A 21,492-nucleotide genomic window follows, 5' to 3' on the forward strand; every position below is an offset into this window, starting at 1 on the left:
AAGAGGAATCCCCAGGCATGGCAAGGGAAATTGATAGGTGACACTATCTCCTCCCTCAGTAACAAAAACCTCCTTGTCCAGAGAAAGTTTCTCTTCTCATGAAAATATAGACTGGATAAACTGGAAAATATAAGCAAAATTTCTGTCTATTCAGATGAGCCAGAAGGTCCCTGGTCTGGTTGCAGCAAAGTTCTGCAAAAGATGTTTCCTCACCATCAGGTCACGCCTGTGTCCAGCTGTCCAGAATGAGATTTGCTCCCTCACTGTCTGCCCCAGCCTGGAGTGCTTCTCCCTCCGCTGTGGTCCTGCATGCCTGGCTGAAAGCCTGGCTTCCCCCAGAGCAGCTCCTCTTCCATGGGAGTCTGGGCTTGAAGTGAGCCTCAGAGTAAGTCACAGGGGCCAAGATCCTGCCTGCAGTAAATCAGGGGAAAGCCAGTGGGCCCACTGTCCCCTCAGCTTTCTCCCTTTCAGGAGGGAGGAGGTGCAGGACCACACTGTGAGCCACGGCTTACAGGATTCCTGCTTAGCCTCACAGAAACCTCACTGAAGGAAACCAGCGAGCATAGTTAGCTTTGCTGCATAGATCATGAAGCATATTTAAATAATGTAATTCAGTTGCTCACTGAATATGCTTTTGCTTTAAAAGAAGACTAAAAGAGGAACAGTATATGAAGTAGGCACATCTCTGTATTTATAGATGCATAAATTGCTTTGACTGTAGTGAAAACAGCCAAAAAAGATCAGAGTGCAAGCCCGTTCAGTTTTACCAACAAAAACTTTCTTCAAAGGACTGTCAGAAAAGGTTTCATTTCTGTGTAATCTATTAATTTTGTGGGAAAAAGCTACATCTCTTACCCTCAAATTAAATTTATTTACCCATGCATAAGGGAGAAACAGTGAGCCTGAGAGATGCCCTGTGATTTAAAATTCAGTAGATTTTGTTTCTGATTCCATTAGGTTATTTCCTTCTTGAATTTCAAAGACTTTTAAGCAACTGAATTATGCTACACTGGAAAATCCCACAAAACAATCTGACTTTCAGAAGAATTATTATTATGGCTGAACCTTGGAAAAAGGAGTAAGAGGCCAGTTTAAAATACTAGGCGTTATCTTATTGTCAGCTTTATGACACTGAGCTACGTTCACTCTACTTTTCTTGGCAGGTTTTTGCATTCAGGAGAGCAAAGTTGTTTCAGGCTGAAAAATAACAACAACTATTCATGTCCTTCAAATAACACATCCCATGTATCTTTACTGTCAACTAATCTGATTCGTGTACATAAGTTATTGCCCTGTCAGTTTGTCAGAAGAGACCTAGTCATATATTTTCTTACTTCAGGGGAAAATCACAACAGCCTCAAGAAAAATCTTGTGCTGAGTACCAAGATGTGTCAGATCACAGAAAAATGGAAGCAACAGGAAAACAAAGGCAATACAGTCCCCTTCTTTCCATGCCAGCCCATCAGTGCTGCAACTTAGTTTACCCCATTTGACTCCTGACATCCTGTGAACTTGGGTATTTGTTCTGGTTCCTTGCCCACAATCCCACCAATGGAGTAAATTACTGGACTGAGACTGGGGACCAGTTAAACTTGATGCTGATCCTACCACATTCATTTCCAATGGCATTAAAAAAGTTCAAAGCAGTGATAAAAATCTCCCGTCAGTGGGATTCAAACAGTATATCCCACATTTGTCCCTGTGAAAGCATAGCTCTACTGCATGAGGAAATAATTTTTTTTAATCTGTATATCTCAAAATATATATGGGATGCAATCACTGACAATGACAGCAATTGCTTAACATCTGACTTCTGATAAAAAGAATCTGACTTCTGATAAATAGAATATACAATATTTAGCATTTACAAGAAATAGCAGGTTTTTAAAATATCTGGACAAATAATTTAAAATTAATAGAAAAAATCCTATACCCATGTCCTTAGCAAAAAAAAAGTTACATGTTTCTATTAAATAGTTTAAAAATAGTTAAAACTCCCTACCTCTCTTCTTAAAATTCTTGTTAGTAAATCTGTGACTTTATTCTGTCACTTCTAAATAGCTTAAGTCTTTTTTGAGGGGCAGTCTCAATCCCAGTCTGTCCCAACAAACTAGCACACCCAGTGTGCTGTGCTCAGCCAGTGCTAGCAGGCCTCCAGCTCCGTGGGAACAATGAGAACACGTTAGTCTTGTCATCTGGAATATCCATTTAGCATCCTGGTTTTTTTCAAGTATTTTAAGTTTTGTCTTCATTGCTGTTTCCTTTAACATAAGTCCTGTAAAATCTGAAGGAAAAAATACATACTCATGTTTCATATTGATCAGGGATTATCTAACTGATGAAACTGTGATATGGTAGAAAATGCCTTTTACCCTCTAAAGAGAGAAAAAAATATTGATCACAGAGCCTATGAAAGCATTCTAACTATTTCAAAATGTTCAGCTGTTCTACATGTTATGAAAGTCAGTTTATCAGAGTTATAAATAACAGAACAGCCCACTAAAAGTCAGATTAATGCATAGCAATCCCCAAAGCATTCCATCAAGGAGTACAGTCATTTGGGGAGATAGCTTTAGTCAGTTTATTACTAACCTGATTGGACACTCAAGATACTTATAATGGATTTAATTTGGTAATAATAAATTATTGCTTATGCTAATGGTGCTATCCAGATTAATAGGTTTTAAATGGTTAGAACTGTTTTATTGTCTCATCCTGACTAATGAGCTAGTCTATATCTGCACTGTACATTGAATGATGGAGACCAATAACTTGAACAGTATCATACAGTGGTATCAGTATGGGACATCAGAACATTTTTTTCCTTATACATTGAAAGGTAAAGTTGAATTTTTTGAAAGATTATGAACGATGAATGTGTGCAACAGAAACTGTAAATAGCTGACAGAACATTGGGAAATTGGTTTAAGTGCCTCGCCACTCCTCACTCAAACCATCTGTCAGGCACTTCTCCAGTAAAAAAAAAGAAAAACAAACACAATTTTTAGAAATGTTTGTTCTGCAAATGCAAATTAATACTTTTAAGTTTCTTTCAAATCATGTAGAAGGATTCTCTGTTAGCTTTGCTAAAAGAGGAATAGAGTGGCTGAGGACACACAGGGTATGGTTTGACAAATGTCTTCAGCTTGTGTCCAGTTCACCTGCATGTGCAGAAGAAGCCGGCCTTGCCCTCTCCCTACCTGCTCTTTTCCTCCACCCCCATTGCAAGTGCATTGCTGATGCTGCTGGCAGTGCAGCTCCCACAAGTTCTCGTGCCAGGAGAGGAGAGGTGGTGGAACAACAGGGCTAGGGACATCAGGAAGGGGAGGTTCACATCTCTCAGTGACACCACAGACTTATGTCCCTTTAAGCAGCTCATGAAACTTCACTGCAGAGCCCCAGCTCAGCAAGATGCTCAAATATGTGCCTAACTTGAGGCACACAGGCTATTGATAAGAAGATAGTGAAGCATATGCTTTATTTTTAAACATATTATTAAGAGCTTCCTGAATTGAGATAATTTCCTTCTCAGTATTTCTCTTCCCATTCAGCATAACTTTATTTTTTCACTTCCTGCCAATATGTACTTCATTTCCCTCTGCACATTGCCAGCCAGCCCTCAACTTGCTGGTTGGCATCTTTTCATTCTCTTAGGTGGAGTGTGTGTGTGGTGCCAGACTATTTTGGGAAGGCATTAAAGATACAGGGCAATAAAGATACAAATCCTCAGGGATGGGCCCTGGCTCATTGACTACTATAACAATAACTTTGTTGTCTTCTGTGTTGTACGAGTCCTGTAGAAAATTAAAGAGAACCTAATTAAAAAGCCTAAATATCTTTAAATAAGTTTGGATTCAGATTTCCATACCAACCTCTTCTGTTAGCAGAACCTAGGGTATGGAGGAAAAATCTAGTTCTCCACCTAAGACACCATTTCTCACTGCTGTCCTGTCTCCTGTGGCCTTGGAGAGGTAGATAAGGGATATAAAAAAGCTTGTGAGTACTGCACTGTAAGTCAGCTAGTAGGTCTGAGACAGTGTAAGTGAAGATCCCGAACTGTAGACAAATTGAGTTCACCAGATACCTGATTTGTTGGCTCCAAATATTTCTTTAACCAGAAGATTTTATTCATAATTTCACTAACAGCATTTCACTGAAGCAAAACTTGAAACTTTTTGTTTTCGCAGTACTTGCAAGTTTGTCAGGCATTCCACAAACCTTCTTCTTCAGTTGTGGGCTCTTGAACAGTACAGAATATGTAGGCAATATCTTGTTATGTTAATGTAAATGGCTAATACCTACCAATCTCTGAAGTTCTGCTGGGATGATAATAGATGACCGGTACTGAAGAGGACTGGCCAATCTGTTCTGTTGGTTTCAGAAATTTTTTTTTCTCCCACCATGAGATATCCTACTTGTTGTATCTGGCTGCTAGAATATTTTTTACATTGTATCTTTTGACCAAAATCAGAGTTAAATTACACTATAGAATATCTGTTGCCTACAGTCATCGACTATCTTTAGTCATATTTTGGTTTATGCACAGAAGCTGAAGATGCAATTTTGATCTTTTGAAAGAAAAGAATTTCACCTAAAATATTTAACAGACCTTTACACTTACCTGCAGCAGAGAGGTTTGTTTTTAATTTATTGTATGGCTGTGAGTGCCTATTGCTCATAGCACACAGGGTTATCTGCTGCCAGCTTTTCTGCAGTTTTAAAAGTTTCTGGATTGTTGAAATATAATTACAGTTTAAGTGAAGATTAGAACAGAACTTTGAATTTGCTGTTTTATTAATTTCTACAGTCCACAGACCTTGAGCCAGGAGCACTGCAGTAAGGCCAGAAGTGAATCTCTTTTTATACATGTTGGTATCCATGAACATACTTTTCCCAGGCTTCGTGCTAGTTCCTTGCCAAAACATTGTAATTGTGCTGGCAATTTCCATTCTTAGTTTTTGGGTAAATATGCTTCTTAAACAGTCTGACAATGTCCTTATTGACCAAGAACACAATTCGACTCTTTGCCCCTCCTCCCTCCCCTGCCCCCAGCAGTGATGCAGTGGTGACACATACTGAGATTACAACTGAAATTGTTAACAGAAAACCTCCAATGAATGTAGCCTCTTTGAATTAATAGTGTCCACCTGCTTGAAAAATCAAAAAATCTTCAAAAAGTAGGAAAACCATGTACTTGCATACTCATAGTCAACTAGAGATGGGGCCAAACTGTCTAGGGTTTTCTCCTAGAGGTGTGCAAGAAATGTCAATGTCTGTGAGTAAGGATGGAGGGCATAGAACTGTGAAATCTAGGACACTTAAGCATTTGTTTAACTTTAAGCCCAGGAGAACATCACTGAAATCCCTAAGGTCATTTCTGCACTTAACAGTAATTATGCCTTTACACACCAGCTTGACTTCAGACTTGTCTGTACTGTACTGACTGTGCAATTTTACCCAGCTCCCATTGATCAGAATTATTGTGCAGCCCTTGGTGGGTCTTAAGTGATCTTAGACATTCCATTAGAGAAACACTGTTTCCGTTACCATTTACAATTTGAACATTTTAAAACTATCATTAAAATATGTAGCTTTAGAACATACTTTTTTTCATATATGTAGCAGATGGTTACTTACTGGCAACTGGTCATGTATTAATTTTCAGAAACCTGTTTCCTGAATATGATTAATGACTCACATCCCCTTCATATTTCTTTACTCCCGATGAATGGTGTATGGATTCTGAAATGCAAGACATATGCTGAACACCTAATTGGGCTGCCAATGGCTCAAAAATATTATAAGTTTAAAAACTCAGGTAATACAAAGTTTGCTGCCTGGGTATTTCCCATTTACAAATCTGTGGTATTCAAGAAATAGAGTTAATATTGATATTTTAGCTATTAGAATTGGTTACATTATGACAAATCAGCAATTTGTTGGAGATCTTTAATGCATTTTGGATTTTAAACCAGAAAATACAACATTGCTCTGCAATGTCTCTTCCATTATGAAGAAGAAAAATAATTCAAGGATGAACTGAAATTTTCATTGAATGCTTCTCCATACAGTCTTTGAAACTGAAAATAATTTCAAAAGCCCAAAAGTTGTCAGACATTTGCAGAAAGAAAGGCCAATTGTGACTGGAAAAAGCCCCGTGAAACAACCCACCATAAGTTAGTAGGAAGATAAGAGCTGCCATTATTTCAGCCAGATGAGAACTCCATGTAATTTGTTGTCCTCAAAGTGGGGCCAGTTACACTACTTAGGGAAAGAATTTCCTCTTTTAATCTCCTATAGTTTTTCCATGATACACCCACTTCTGCCAGTCAGTGAGTGGTTTAGGGACTGACCCCTAAGCATCTGCACATATATGAGCTTTTTTAATAGCCAGTAAGGGATTGTCTCACAGCTAATGAGGCCAATCTTGTTTTCAGACATTCATAGTCAGGCACCCCACAGCATTCTTCTGCCTCAGGCATACACTTCTGCCATGTGTTGTGTTAAGTGAGTGGGGTGGGGGTTTTTTTTGCCTGTTAAGTCTGCTGAACCTCATAATTTTCTTGATGGGAAAGAAGAAAGATGGGAAAGATGGCACCATGTTATTTTTCAGATTGTGCCTGAGCAGAAGAGTATTTGGCGTGTGCCACCTGCATCTATACAGGTGTAACACTTTTTTATCCCTTCTGTTTCTGAATTACTCTGATAACAGTGCTTGCATTGGTCACTGGGCTGATAGTTTTGCTGGACTGTCTGCAGTGACTTATAGAACTTTTTTAACTGATAGTAGGTATAGACATGATGGTGAGTCTACAGTTAAATTTCTCTCTGTTTTGTTCTTGCTGACAATGAATTTTATTTTTCTTCTATGTCTTACACATGTGAAACCTTGAATGGTCCAGTTTCAAGTATTACAGAGATTTTGGTGTACTACCATATGACAAGTTGGTTTAGACTAACAAAACTGGTAGAAACACTTCAAATTTTATTTTGCACATCCTCAAACTGTTAATCCATTAAGATATTTACTCTAAACTGCATTATTTTATTTCTTACATTCCAGCAGAAGTTTTGATGACATTCTTACTGAGAATTATTGAGAACAATACTTCTGAGAAGTAAGTCAGTTTAATACAGAAGTGTGAGAAACTTAAAAAGCATATATTATCTGTAAATTTCAGTGAATCACAATTTTAGAAGTTTTGATCATCTATTGTAGTGCATATAACAGAATTTATATTGCTGACTCAAAAATGAAAGGCTCTGATGAACCTCAACACTGAAAATTTTTCAGTTGAGTGGTTTCATAGATATTAAAAAAATCAATTGGTCTTAAATTATTTTTTTATGATGATCCAGTATTACAACACTTGAAACAACACTGACATCTGTTCCAACATTTTTGGTAGCCAAAATAATGCGTGCTGTGCATGAATAACTCAGTGGTGTTAGGCTCAGGTAACCAAAGGACACTCTCTAGGTGTGTCAAACAGCAAGTTATGACAGCAGCTGTGTAAAGTTTGCTTTGAGCTTGTTCAACCAAATGATTACTTGAAGAAAGTGCACCCACCATCAGAGGCAGCTACTGCCTGGCGGTGAAGCTGTTCACTCATTTGTTAAAAATGCCTAACTAACACCTAAACTGCAAATACCATGTATGTCAGCACTGCCACCTCATCTGTGTGTTTTACTAATTATCTACAAATCGAGTATTTTCTTACATTTGTAGAGATAATTCTTGATATTTATCTCATTTCTGGCAAAAAGTGGCAATGTAGGAGTAACTGCTTTCAGATGATTTATCAAATTATGCTGCTTACACACGAATTAGATGGAATCAGCCTGGATTACATTTGCTCATGTCCATATTCATGACCTTCCAGTTGCTGAGTTTACAAACTTTCATAAACCAAAGACTAATTTCTAATTCAAAACAGTAGTGTGAAGGCCTGGAAAGTTCAGAAATGGGAAAGAACTTAAGAAAGTCCAAGACATATAGAAAGTGGCTGAGGTCCTTCAGTAGGTGGCACACTTCCCTCTCAATCAGTTGAGAAGGAAAGTATTTGCAGGATGCTTGGGGCGCTTGCCTGTGGGAAGATACCAGGGATGCAAAACCAGGAAGGTAACCAATGTGGTTAGGAAGGTTCCCATGACATGTGCCAGAGGAGTTATGGAGATAGGATAATGTGGTGAAATTCTAGATAGCTGCAACTTAGTTAATGCAATTTTTCTTATCCAAAGTGCCCCCTGCCATTTTGAGATCTCTTCTTTACTCTGTTTTCAAGTTGTCACTACTCACTGTTAAGAGTGGCCTGCCCCTCTGCTCTCTCAGCCCATACATTAAATTCTCTATGCATGAAGCACTGGAGGTTTCTTTGAATTGGAAGATGATGCAAAAGAGTTCCCTGTTTGAGAAGAATGCTAAATGAAAGGCTATCAGGGCTAATGGGAATAAAAATAGGTAAGCTTTTAGAAAATTAAGTCACTTAATAGTTCAGGTTATATATAACTCAGAAGTTGCTAAATCATGTCATGCTTTTGGCAGGCTCTTACTTCAGTTGTTCCTATAAAAAATGGGGCAGGGTGAGGGGGAAAACTGAGTCCAGTATAGAAAATTGCAGGAGCTAATACTTTATATTTCAAGATAAATAACCAGTGCTTGGTAACATGTTCCACTTGTCAGCAAGGCAAAATATTTTTTTCAAATGCCTAAAAGTCTTTCAAAAACTTAATTGGATTATGATGTTAAAAAGGACAAGCAAATAGAACCTGGCTATAGAACTTACAAGCTTTATTTATCTCACATGAGAAGTGCATATAATCCCTTGCCTGAGTTTCGAGTCAGCAGTGTAGATTTTCCTATTCAGCTAGTCAATTAGCTATGAAAAAAAAATTAAAATGAGTAAAAGTAATCAAATTTCATTTAAAAAACAGTTTCCCAGGATTCACGGGCTTAAAAAAATGTTCCCATGAAAGGGCATAATTTCAGAAAATTCTGCCTTTTTCATTTTTTCACCCTCTTCCAAGGTCAAGTGATGACATGTTATTATCAAGTTGTTGATGCACACAGCATGTTAGTTCTGCATCTGGAAATACTTTATGTGAAGAAAATCACTTTTTTTTTTTTTTAAGGAAATCTCAAGATAGCAGAAAAATATTTTTCCTTCAGGAAATACAGCCATTTGTTCATTAGCAGGCAAACAGGACTCCCCTTCCTTTGGGCCCTCTGCCAAAGTTATTTACACACAGGCTTGTTCAAGCTCACCACCCTGGCTTCGTGCTCCTTCACACCATTTGATACTGTATGAGATTGGAGATGTTGTGCATAAAGGAGTGCTCCACTGTGACTCCTTTGTGCTCTGTGGAGGAGTCATGGGCACACTCCCCTGTGAGGAAAGATTACCCTTGTTTACGTAGGAGAGTAGACAAACAAGATACAGCAGCCTGGATTCAAGGAACACATAGGAAGAGGTGTTGAGAGGGTGAAATGGCAGCGTCTTTTCCTCTTTTCTCATATGATAAGATGGCACTTGAGCAAAAGGAAAACAATATGAGAAGGTGGAATGCTGTGGCAGGAAATGCATTTTTATCGTATTAAATGATATGTGAATCTTATAGCTTCTAGTTATCTCTGAGAAGAGCTTGAGATGGTCAGTAGAAGGTAGGTGTCTCTTAAAGTAAAAAATCAGTTACCTGAATTAGTACTGCTCTTAAAATGGATTTTGTGATGTATTTGACACCCTAAGTAAAGTCAGAAGCAAATGCAGCCCTTTTAGTACTCTTGCCAACTCTTCTGATCCATCTGGGTCTCCCTTGGCGCCCTCCTTGCTGGCCCCAGAGCCGCTGGGTGTGCCCTCTTGGGATCTCCATGTGTCCCTAGGAGGGACTGGTGGCTGGGACCCTCACTCCTGCAGGCTGTTCATCGCCCAGCACCCAGCTCAGGGCCCTTCTCTCTCTGATGAGCAGAGAAACAGCAGGTCAGAAAAGTGGGAGAAGGAATATGGGAGGAAACTCCTGTATAAACAAGGAGAATGTGTTTTAAACATTACTGGTAGAAAACTCCTCGTATTTATTGATGAGGAAAGCCATTCACATAGATTCCCATAGATTTCCTATAGATTTTCTAACTTTTAATCAAACTTTAAGAAAGAGGATCTAAACAGCAAAATAACACCACTAATTTTGTTTTGCACTCCTACCCTCAGAGACTTTCAGAAAATTGGATACATTTGGTCAATTTTGCTTTACACTGTTCACAGTGAAATCAGTTAAGAGGTATCAATGCCTTATATAAAGGAATTGTCCCTTTTGCTGCAGTTCTACCTGCAGCAACTTTGTGAAGAATAGTATTGAGCTTGTAGGTACAGGTTTGGAGACAAAGTAATTTTTTCTTAAGAAAGGATTAATTCTTTTAAAATCATTAGCTATTTTAGGAATGAATGGTTGTTTAACATTTCAATTCAACTGCACTATTATAGAAAAATTATGTAATGCTTTCTATTATCTACTTTGAGAGCAGCACAGTTTACAAAACTGATGGATTCTGTGTGCCCTGAGATCAAACCAAATTTTCAGAATAATTTATAGCATTTAATAATCTGTGAACATCATTGCTGAATATTATCATTGTATGTTGTGTTTGCTGTGAGCTGAAGCTGTGATGGCCAAGGTGCTTTCCAGGCATCAAGACTGACTTATTTTTTGATGAATCTGCAAAATCTATATTTAAATATTAGCTGTAAATCTTACATCTGAGACCTCCCTTAGTTATCTTCTTTGTTAGAGTGATAGTTTTATTAAATGCTGGGTGTAAACATAGAAAAAAAATCCAGAGGGAAATGACAGGATGGTATGAAGCAAGGACATCATCATTAAGTTATGCTGTTACCATGAGTAGGCGAGAGAAAGTGATTCAGATGTCTGATGCCTCTCTGCGGAGTCAGTGGCAGGAGTCTGGGAGGAAAACTATCCCAGCATCCCAGCTGCAGGCCCCTGAGGGACAGCGCTCCTGCCTCCTGCTCCCTGGGGGACGGGAAAGGGGCAGCGGTGGGGATGAAGGTCAGTCTGTGCTCACTTACACCCACTCCCCTGCACGTGTGCACAAAGAGGGACAGGGCTGGAGGGACCCTGGGAGGACTCCGTGCCTCTTTGCTGGGGAGGTCTCCTCCAAGCTGAGGACCCTTGCAGCTACAAGTTGTGCAGCTTGTCAAAACCTGCTCTGGGGCTTGAGCCAAACAAATTTTGTGGAACAGTGAGGGTCTCTCTCTGAGCACAGGTATAGCTTCACTCTCTCCCCTGGAAGCACCAAAGTGCCAAAGAGTTGTAGCTCCAGCACATAGCCACAGTGAAGGAAATGGCTTTGGCTCAGATGGCACATGTGGGAAATGTGGGAATGCACACACAGTATAGGTAACCAATGTAATTGGAAAAAGACCCTTATTTTGAAAGGCATTATGGAGAAGCATTTTTTACTTTGAGACCGATTGTAAATAAACTCCTATTCTGAACACTGAACATTCTGTGGCCTGGTCTCTGTGACAGTAAAAATGAACTTCTGAAGTCTTGCAAGAGGAGGAGAGGGGATGACAATGCTGGGCATACGCAAAGAAGTCAAAGGTGCTGGTCAGGAGTCTGCAGCCTCCCAGAGGGGAAGATACTGGCAACCATCATTTGGGGTCAGAGATAAATTATAAATGCTGCTGTTGTAGAAAACAGCAGGATGGGAAAACCTCAATTTGAAACAAATCCTAAGCACTCCCATTTCCCATTGACTTATTCTAACATGACATCAAATAAAGATCACAAGCCCAAAGTCAATATGTTTGCTCAGACAGAATAATTCCAGTCAAACAATACTCAGTGTCAGAAATGACAGTATCACTTACACCAAAATCAGGAAACAAAGACAGACATGCTCACGGACATAACGAGGAGCCAAAACCTCTTTGTTCAGCCCTCTCAGTATTGAACATGCTTGTAGGAGCAAGCCTTATTTGTAAAAGAAGTCATAATTTATCATGAAATTATAGTCACATGATCCTGTGCCTATATAACTTGAGGGAAACCCCAAGAAATCCCAAGAGTCTCCTGCACCTCCTGGATTGAGCAAAATGAAGCACTGTGAACCTGACTCAGAGGTCACCAAAATTAACAGGGGCCAAAGACCACAGTAGCATGAGATTTTTATTAATGGATTCTATGCCCTTTTATGTCCCTGTATTGCCAGCTCTGAGCACTGAGTTGTTATTAGTCCCTAAAAGACGCATGAACAACTTAAAATTCTTAGCTACTAAAATTATGAAATAATGGTTTTATTTACTCTGGCATCTACCATTGTTTTCAGGATTTATGTATAAACTTTTTCCTTTTCATCCACGAGACAGATTTTTTCCGTGATTTCAGTCAAAAGAATAATCTCAGATGCCAAGTATGACTTTTGATGTCACTGTGATGGTGTTGCGAGTTGGCTACACTTCAAATCGACTTCCAGTAACCTGTAAACGCGGCTGGATGGATTCCCCAAAAGAAAATTTACTCTGAACAATAAGTGAAGACCTGCTGTCAAAAACCCAGCGGGCGCCGGTGCCACGGCAAAGCCAAAGCAGACGAGGCCAGGCAAGGGACCCTCGCACTGCCGGAGCGGCCGGGAGAGGGAACCAGCCGGTTAGGCTTCGCTCTCCGAGCAGCCGTGGCAAATCTCAGGAATACAAACGCTGTTCCCCGCATCCCGCTCAGGTTTAACTAACTCAGAGATAGTGTGAGCGGCAGGACCCGGGGCGTGTGTCGGTGCGGGACCAGGGCCGGGTCCTGCTTCGGCGAAGGCTCCGAAAACCCGTGCTGGGTTCCGGACCACCGCGGAAGGGCGGTGGGATGTCTCAAGGAAGCACGGGCACCGCCTCGCCCGGCCGGGAGGGAATTTCCCCTGCAGCGCCTTTCTGCCCCGGGGCCGGGGGCTGCTGCGGGAGAGCGACCCCGCCGCCGGCCCCGGCTCGGCCGAGCCCCTCCCGCCGCCCCGGGCACTGCGGGCCCCCATTGGCCGCGGGCAGCCCCGTGAGCGGCGGCGGGGGCTGCGAGCCCCGTTACCCGCGGCGGCGCGGGTCGCTCCCGGGGCCGGCGCTCCGCTCGGCTCGGCCGCGGCGCTGGCGGCGAGCGGGTGTTGCAATAAATGCGTATGGCTGCGGCACAGCCCGGGGCGGCGCGGCGGGCTGCCTGCCCTCCGGGGCGGCGGCGAGCCCCGCCGGGCCGGCCCGATGCGCGCCCCTCGTGCGGGCCCACGTGCTGAGGGTGAGCGAGGGCCGCGGTGGTCCCTGCCCGGGGGAGACCCGGGCTCGGCTGCGCAGCCGGGCCGGCGGCCGGCACGGGGAGCCCCGGCGGTGCATTGTTCTCCTTGACAGATAACGCGATCTCGGCCGGGCGAGAGCGAGGGGGCGGAGGGGCCGGGGGAGGGAGAGAAAGGAAGCGGAGGGAGGGGAGGGGGCAGGAGGATCCCGCGTCCTCGGAGGAAATTCTCAGGCCGGGAGGACGCGCGGCTTGCGCACGGCAAGTCGGGACTGGCTCTCCTGGGAGTTCCCTCGGCGGGGAGGGGGAGGGGAGCGGCGATCTCCGCCGGCGGGGAGAGGCCGCGGCTTCGCCCTGCGAGGCCCTGCCCCCTCGGTGCGCGCCCTCCCCGGCGCGGAGCTCCCGCGGCTCCCGCCCCGCGCAGCTCCCAGGGCGGGCAGCGCCCAGCACCGCGCCCGGGAGCGCTCCCGCCGCCGCGCGGGGGGACCCGGTGACGTCACGGGCGGCGCGCTCCCCGCGCTCGCTCCGCGCTCGCCGCCCTGTAACTTCTGTTCTGGGAAGTGGTGCCAGGAATAGCCCGGCGGAGCCGCCTGCAGCGCGGAGCGCTCCCTCCCGCCGCGGCCAGGGCGGGCTGCGGCTCCCGGGCCTCCGCCTCTCCCCCGTGCAACACCAGCCCCTCCGCCACTGTCAGGGAGATGGTGATGAGCCTTTCCAAAAAGAGGGAGAGGAATGACCTGCCTTAAGATAAACGCGTGAAGCGGGCGCCCCTTGGCCGCTGGAATATCTCTGTCTGTCTTTATATATAAAGAAGCACCGCGAGCCGCCTCACTCCGGGCGAGCCCTTAGCAAAGGAGCAACACGAGCGCCCGGCGGGATCAGCAGCAGCAGCAACAACAACAACAACAAGGGCACCGGGAGGGCTTCCCTCCTTCCTCCTCGGTGATTTCCCAGGTGAGCAGCACCGGCTGCTGCGGGCAGCCCCCTCCTCCCTGCCCGCCGCTCATTCCCTGTCAGCGGCACCAGCTGACAGCCGCGCCGGGGCGGCGGGGCTCGGCTGCGGGGCGCCGCGGGGCCGGTGTCGGGCCGCGGCAGGCAGGAGCGGGGGGTCCGTGGCCGGCGCTCGGAGTGCCGCCCGGGGCTGCGGGGGTAAATGGAGGGCAAGGCGGCGGGAGGGCGCCTGCGGGGGAAGCCGGCGGGGCTGTAAAACCGCCGGACCGGTAAGTCACCTCTGTGGCGGCGGCTCCGGGCGCTGGCAGGCACCGGCACCGTCCCCGGCGCACCACGGCCGGCGGCCCTTCCCGCTGAGCCGGCGCAGGAGGGGGACACGGCGGGGACAGGCCTTTGTCGGTGACACGCCGTTAGGAAATGTGGGGAATACCCGGCTTGTAAGTGTATGCAGATGAGGAGAAGGCAGCCTTGCGTAATCCCCTCCTGCGGCGGGGAATGGGCATGGTCACCGCCGGGGAGAGGCGCCCGCGGGGGGGCCGACCCGACGGGGCACTCAGCGCGGCCTCCGGCGCCCCGGGAGCGGATGGGGGGGCACCGAGGCAGGGGGGGCGCCCGGGGCCGCCCGGCGCGGCGGAGGGCAGGGCGCCGGAGGGAGCGGAGCGAGGGGACGTGCCCCGGCTGCCAGCGCGTCCCCGCGGGGGTGCCGGACACGGGGGAAGTGCGTGTGTGTGCGGGGACACCCGGCACCGCGCCGGGGTGCGTGTGCGAGAGTGCGTGTGCGCGCTGCGCCGCGGTGACTGTTCCCTGAAGTGGGTGGGACGTTGGCCCGTTCCGGGAATGTTCCATGACGTGTAAACGCCACAGGAAGGGGGTTAACGAGGGGCTCGGCCGGGGCCGCCGCCGGGTCCCTCCCTTTCTCCCTCCCTCTGTCCCCCCGCCCGCCGGCGGGGCTGCCGCGGGGGCCGGCGGGGGCACGATCCCTTATGTAATGCGGGGTACGTGTGCGGCCGGCGGGGATTATGTAAGCGGCACATCCGCGCCTGTCGCATAGGATATCGCATAGGACACACCACCGCACGCCGGCTCCGCGCCGGGAGGCGGGCAGGGGCGGCGAGCTGCCCCGCCGCGTCCCCGCCGTGTCCCCGCCGTCGGGGTCAAGCGGCGGGGGGGGGAGGCGGGGGAAAGCCCCGGGTTATCCCGGGTCATGCCCCGCAGCCCGCCCCGACCTTCCTGCCGGGGGCTGGCGCGGCGCACGGCCTTGCCCTCGTGAGAGGGAGCCCGAGGCCGAGGGCACGGACGGACGGACGGACGGAGGGAGGCTGGGTGGTGGTGTCCGGGCTCCCGGTGCTGGGTGTCCCCAAGAGCCCCGGCCCGCGGGTGGGGAAGCCGGGGGAGGCCCCGCCGCCCCAGCGCGCCTGGCCCGGGGTCCCGGCCGGCCGCCGGCCAGCACATCTTGTCTCCGTGGGCAGGCGGCCGGGGCTCGCCCCGGGACAACGATAAACCTCCTCAGAGCTTAATTTCCCGGAAAAGGGCTCTGTTTTTCTTATTAGTTGGCACTAATGGTCAAACTTTTTTTTTTTTTTTTTTTTTTTTTTTTTTTTTTTTTAATATGATAGTTGCAGAAATGAAACTTCTGCTGAGATACTAAAGAGTTGGAGTTTTTTGGGCAATAGTTCTTAAATACCTTTTTAAACTAAAGTAATCGAAATACTACTGAGTTTCAGCAGAAACATTTAGCTAAATAGTTTCTCATGTCTCATTTTAAAGTGAAGCCTACTTTAGTATTAAATCTGTCTGGGTTTGTACATTATTAAATAATAGAGGGGGCACTAAGCGTTTTATGCTGACTTAGTCAAGGGTGTCGCTTTTTCTTTATTTTTTCTCTTCTAATGAATTTATACTGAGAGCTATTACGAAAGAAGTAAACAAAGTGGTCAGGGTGGCAGAGGAGAAGCATTGCTGGCTGGGTCTGTATTCCTCTGCTTCCCGGAGCTGCGTGTGCGGGCGAGTGTTCGTGCAGCTCCCAGCGCAAGGGGGCTCCGGTCATCATCGTCAGCAGTTCTGGGGACACCGGGTAATTGGAGTCATTAATAGATTAAAGGAACTTATGGTCTAACGAGGTACAAATTCAGTGGGCCCAGTTTTAAGTTCTGTTGTTGTTGTGGATTACCACTGACTACCAGAGGAATTTGATCCCCAGGTTATCAGGACACGGTGTGGAATCCTCAATATTTTTGATAGTGAGGATGATATACAGGCATGCTAAAAAAGTGCATCTGTTTTTCAAAGATAGGAGAGTCTCTGCCTGTTGGATTTGCAGCACGTGAATATATTTAGATAGATGCAGTATATCCTGTGGTTTATATTTATTTACACTTAGATGTTAAATCTTTCCTGATCCTTCCACTCAGAAGATATTTCTGAAACTTCAGGTATGGATTATCTGAAACTTTCTTCAATATTTGTTTTGCTTTGTCTCATTTCTCGAAAAGTCAAGTGTTGTAGAGTAGACTGAGAGGGTTTTTTCATGTGAGTTTTAAGAAGTATTACTGTCTTCTGCAAACGTATTGAAGATTGCTGTGGTTTTCAGCTATGCAAAGGCAGCAGTAACACAGTACAAAATCAGTGTGTCATTACTTTTGTTGATCGAACAATCTGCATTTTCAATGTTTTGTATCTGTTGTGTTGATGTTATTTTCCAATGGCTGTTGGGCATGGCAGTTCTGTACGTCCTGACTGAGGTGACTTCTTAAAACCTCGCTGCTATGGATTAGGATAGAATCGAGCAGCGCTTGTCCCAAAGCACAAATGCAGAGGACTTTTAATTGTGTATCTAAGTCCAATTGTGTGGCAACAGTGCAGAATGCTTCTTTATAAAGGCAGATTATTAGATTCTCAAGTGACTAGATTGCCTCATATGCGAGATCTGTTTACAAACCTTCTTGTTACTATGAGGACAAAACAGAGAGCCATATGCATTCATGTGGTCCTTGCTGAATAATGGTACATGTGTCTACTTGAGTGTTTGGCAGTATTCATGTTTAGTTTATGTGGTGGCACCCTACAAGGCTATTCTTTTTTGACTTTTAACTATTTCTAATACCATTGGCTGTACTTAGTTGTGTGAGCAAATTTATGACCCCGGTCTGCATGTTTGTAACTAAGCTGGACATTTTTAAAGCAGGACATTTATTGTTGAGCATTTTGCCAAACTTCTTTGCTTATTCATTTACTTAGGTGCTTTTTAAAAAAGAAAAAGGTGAATTGGATTTAAACAGAAGTGAAAGAAATGAGTACCATTTTGTATGTCCCTCTGCTCATCATTTTTGGTCAACAGCAGGGGTAGTTACTGTTACTGCTTTTGTAGTTTAACCATATTGGGTAAGGTAGTGGGAATATAGGAGCTGTGTGCCTGGCAGAAGTGGTTTACTGAGTGAAACACTGCATTACTTGCCCGTTGAAGAGAAAAATGCTTGCTATTTAACAGTATTCCTGTATGCAAGTCATAGTAATGTATAAGTCACAGTAATATGACTCGGGTTATGAAATATGGCTTGCCGTCCTTCAAATTTGAGTGTGGTGGGGTTTATAATAAGCTGTGGTTGGTTGTATTGATAGTTATCTGTACAACTCAGCAAGTACTACCTGCTTACAGTTGATTCTGCCTAAGGACTGCAGGTAAATTGCCAGAGCTGAGTATTGGCTTCCCCTGTCCCATCATTATTCAGGCCCATGAAAAGTTGGTTCTTCATGTCAATGGTCTTCACACAGAGTAAAGAGAAAATGTTTTATCTGTTTTACCTCAGACTGTCAGTATGTGGCTTTAAATTATTGGTCCTCCAAGCAGGAGGAATGCATAATTATTATTATTCTTGCTGGTTAAAGGCTTCAGGAAGAGTTAATTGTTAATACTTTTGGGAGTTGAACAGCAGTGTTGAGTGCAGAGGCTGCATACCTTTGTTATTTGAAAAAGGTCCGATAAGTTACAAGGAAACTGCTTTAAAAATTCTTTTTTTTAAGAGGCAGGTTAATTTTCTTAAGATTTCTTAAACAGCATCTCTGAAGTAGCAAGCTACAGATTAAATATTTTTTAAGTTATTTGGCTTTCTTCTGTATTTAACCGTTTGTTGGAGATTTTTTTGTTTGGTTGGGTGTTTTGGTTTTTGTTTTTTCTTTTCTTTTTTTTCCCTTCAATATAATATCTAGCAGTTGCTGAAAAAGTGAAGAAACAGCAAGGGGAAGTATAAGCTAGATGGAAAATACAGAATGATATTTTTCTCACATTCAGTCAGTAATTTGGGATGCTACATTTAAATAAAGCGGCACAGAATTATGATAGAACAATGAAAGTTTCAAGCTGGTTGTGCCATTCTGATGTGAAATAGCAGCTTTGCACAGCCTTGTTTCTCTTCTGGGTGCTTAAAATTTTTTGTAAGACTTTGCAATGATTCCCCTATTTCAGCAGGAAATATTAAAAAGCAGTTCATTGCAGTCATAATTTTAATTCTCAAGTGAAATTAGGACTTGTGAAAATGCTGGTCTGACAGCCTGAGAGAAAAAATCCACTGTAAATAGAAATATTACAGATTTTTCCATGACAACCAAGTAGCAAGCCCCTGTTTAGACTTCAAGAAATCATTAGTGAAATTAAAGACTATATTAAGGTCTGGAAACATCTGGGGTTTTTAAATTTGTTTTGTTTTTACTAAAATAGCAAGTGGGAGGTACCATGGACATCTTATTTCACCATTCTGCTTTGTTCATAGATTAAACGATTGGCTGTGCCCTCCTTACTTGTAGTGAGTAAGGATGGTAAAGCCAGTTTAATGTCTTATTCTACACTGGGTTGTCCCCAGTAAGCTTTGTCCCTGAGAACTCTCTTTCCCAAAGCTATGAGCCTGGAAAAGGTGCAGGAGGATATAGGTGGGGGGAACAATCTTATACAGTGTTTCAAAAGCCCCAGTGTAGAGTAAGACATTAAAGTGCCATATGCAATTTTGTCTGTCAGGAATCGCTTCCCTTTCTCTATTGTCTTGTGATTAAATTCTTGCCATCATTGATATGGTCTAAACATAAAAGCTTCTTCTTGCTCTGAGAAAGTGTTGTGGATTTTGGGTGCTTGTTTTCATTTGTCTTTCAGGCACATTCTGTACATCTGCAAAGTGGTCACTCTGTTCTCTGTACCCAGGGTAACAGCAGTGGGGTGTGGACCACTCTGGTTTTGGTTACAGTATTGCTTATGTTTCCCTATTTCCTTGTTCTGCCCTGGATGTGTCTCTTTTACTGTTTTTTTGAACCTGGATATTGCCTTTTACTTGAATAAGAAAAAGCCTGTGCCTGCTTTTTCCCCCCTTCACTTTCTCTGGATGGGAGTCTCAGGGCAAGCCTACCCAGTAGTGTACCACTTGAGTGCTTTTCTGAAAGTGATACAGTGCATAAATATGGATTTAATTATCTGATGTAAATTCCCCTGGTACATGGTGATACTGATATGACCAGTTTGTATAGTGATAATATCCCCTTTTTCTGAGTTTGTTTATGCACATTCTATCGCTGTCAGTGTAAACTTGGTCTCAGCAAAAAAGTTCCTTCTAAGTATGACATGGTAACCACAAGTGATGTATTAATGTAGTAGGTAATGACTTTATGGCCACTTGATGTACACATGAGTTTGTTTTGTTGCACCTCAATTTGTGTTTTACATAAAATTATTTTCTTGTTTTTCTGGTTTTTGGTTTTGGGTTTTTTTTTTTTTCCTGTTAGTTGATAGTTCTGCCCTAATACACTTACCGAGCCTGAAAAATGCAATTCATGTACAAGAAATTTGATCCTGCACACCCCAAAAAAGAATAGTAAAGAATACATCTGTTCTTAAATGTGGAAGTTCACTTAATTGCAACTAAAGTAACTTGTAATGAACTGCTGCAACTCTGACTAAAATCTTAGATTTATGTGAGTTGCAAAAAAGGTGGGGAAGAGAATGTACAGTATTTTTTGAAAGGCTTAGCTTAATTGCTGTTGTGTCATACAGGAGAAGCTCAAGGTTTGACTGCTACAGAAAGTTTCTCTTTCAGGTAGTAGTTTATTGGAAATTTCATACAAAGAAAAGCAGTTAGGTAATTTGCATGTATAGTTCAGTTTAATAGAACAGTAAAAACTAGAGGAGGGAACGGGAATTGAAATTACAGTGTCAGGTGACATTTTAAAAGTAATGCAATAAGGTAGAGTTTGACCCTCTTCATAAGAAAATACTCAAAAAAAAAAGGCAGAAAAGTTCCAAGTTGTTTTCTATAATTTATGGTGGAGTTCAGACTTTTGTGGGTACAGAGAGTAGTATTGCTAAAGAAATGTAAAAAGCTGAAAGAAAGTTCTAACTGCACAGTGTAAGATATAAAACATCAGAGAATGTTGTTGAAATAATATTATTTATTGAGCAGGTTTTCCATAGACCAACATCTGTGCTTAGGCAGAAAGGAACTCTAAGTTTAAAAAATCTAATGGCACAGGATCAGGCCTATCAAAATTAGTCTTATTAGACAGTGGGGTTTTGTTACATGTTGGTGTGGGTTTTTTTGTTGTTTTTGTTTATTTTAGTAAGATAAAAGTCCCAGTTCTCTGTATTTATGTATTTGTGTTTGTGGCTTGCATTAAAACAAAACATGTGTAGTGCGTCAAGAAAGAATAGTATAAAATTATAACCGAGGTTACCCTTCCTTGACAACAAGACATGACACTATTTAGTTAGAGCAAAAACTATTCAGTTTAGACCAAAGTCAGTATTCAACAGAGACCTAAGCTGCTGGCATCTATTACCAGTCTCACAGATCAGTGTAGTTAATTTTGTGTGTAGTGTGCTTACAAAAGTTCTAGAAGTATGTGGAGTTTTATGTTGTTTTTCTCTCAAAGACAGCTAAAATAAATAGTTCAGTTAGCTGAAAAATAATATCCTTATTTGCTCTTAACTGTTGTCAATTTTTCTGAGGACTGGATGTGATTTTCCTTCTTTCTGCACAAGCCTTAGCAATGAAAGAGATGCCCTAGAGCATCGTGCAGGCCCGTGGTTCACTGACACCTCTGCACGCTGACAGTGTTCAACTGAGTCCTGTGTGACACCTGTGAAACTCTGATTCATCTTGAGAGTTGAATTTCTAAAACTGTTTTGTTAATGTTTTAGAAAAGAAAATCAAGTACACTTCATGGTCTTCTGAAACAATAGAAATGGGCAATTTTTGACTTATTTCCATTTAAAATCAGTTATGTTTATGA

General features: G+C 43.6%; 1 protein-coding gene across 10 annotated transcripts in view; it reads left to right on the forward strand.

Annotated features, from left to right (window-relative positions):
• The first annotated feature begins 13,880 nt into the window (after positions 1 to 13,880).
• Positions 13,881 to 21,492, forward strand: part of HIVEP2 (HIVEP zinc finger 2) — a 136,957-nt gene continuing 129,345 nt past the window's right edge. For 8 of the 10 annotated variants that reach the window (XM_063151404.1, XM_063151396.1, XM_063151402.1 and 5 more), the window contains exon 1: positions 13,881 to 14,229. The gene's annotated coding sequence lies outside the window, so the exon portion shown is untranslated. Of the gene's footprint in view, positions 14,230 to 16,196; positions 16,659 to 21,492 lie in introns of those variants that run through there. The other 2 variants (XM_063151399.1, XM_063151400.1) reach the window with 1 other exon arrangement.

This window comes from Melospiza melodia, chromosome 3, assembly GCF_035770615.1.
Source record: "Melospiza melodia melodia isolate bMelMel2 chromosome 3, bMelMel2.pri, whole genome shotgun sequence".
Classification (NCBI taxonomy): domain Eukaryota; kingdom Metazoa; phylum Chordata; class Aves; order Passeriformes; family Passerellidae; genus Melospiza; species Melospiza melodia.